The sequence below is a fragment of the Ornithorhynchus anatinus genome, chromosome 19, assembly GCF_004115215.2.
Source record: "Ornithorhynchus anatinus isolate Pmale09 chromosome 19, mOrnAna1.pri.v4, whole genome shotgun sequence".
Taxonomy (NCBI): domain Eukaryota; kingdom Metazoa; phylum Chordata; class Mammalia; order Monotremata; family Ornithorhynchidae; genus Ornithorhynchus; species Ornithorhynchus anatinus.
Window position 1 is genome coordinate 739,227 of NC_041746.1, and position 617 is coordinate 739,843.

Below are 617 nucleotides of genomic sequence, written 5' to 3' on the forward strand. Positions count from 1 at the left end.
GAGGCGCCCGCCGCCGCCGCCTCACCGCCGCCGCCGCCGCATCGTCGCCGCCCCGGACGCGGGACCGCGCCCGTCTCGCGCCGGCGACGCCTCGCCGCGCCTCGCCGCGGACCGGGGACCGGGGACCGGGGACCGGGGACCGGACCCTGCCGCTCCTTCCCCCGCCTCGTCGTCGCCTCTCTCCTCCTCCCCGTCTCCTCCTCTCACACACACACACACACACGCCCGCGAGGCCGCGCACGCACGCACGTCCTCCCCGCCGCCGCGCACGCACGCCCGCCCCCCGGCCGCGCACTGACCACGCCTCCCCCCGCGGGCGCGCACGCACGTCCCCCCCCTCCACGCGGCCGCGCACGTCCCCCCTCCGCGGCCGCGCACGTCCCACACCCCCCGTGGGCGCGCACGCACGTCCCCCCCCCCGCGGCCGCGCGCACGCCCGCCCCCCTCCTCCCGACGCGGGCCTCCCCCTCCAGTCCTCAGTAATACGTCAATCACACTAGTCACGGTGGCGTTCGTTGAGCGCGGAGCACTGTTAATAATAATAATGTTGGTATTTGTTAAGCGCTTACTATGTGCCGAGCACTGTCGTAAGCGCTGGGGGAGACCCAGGGGAATCA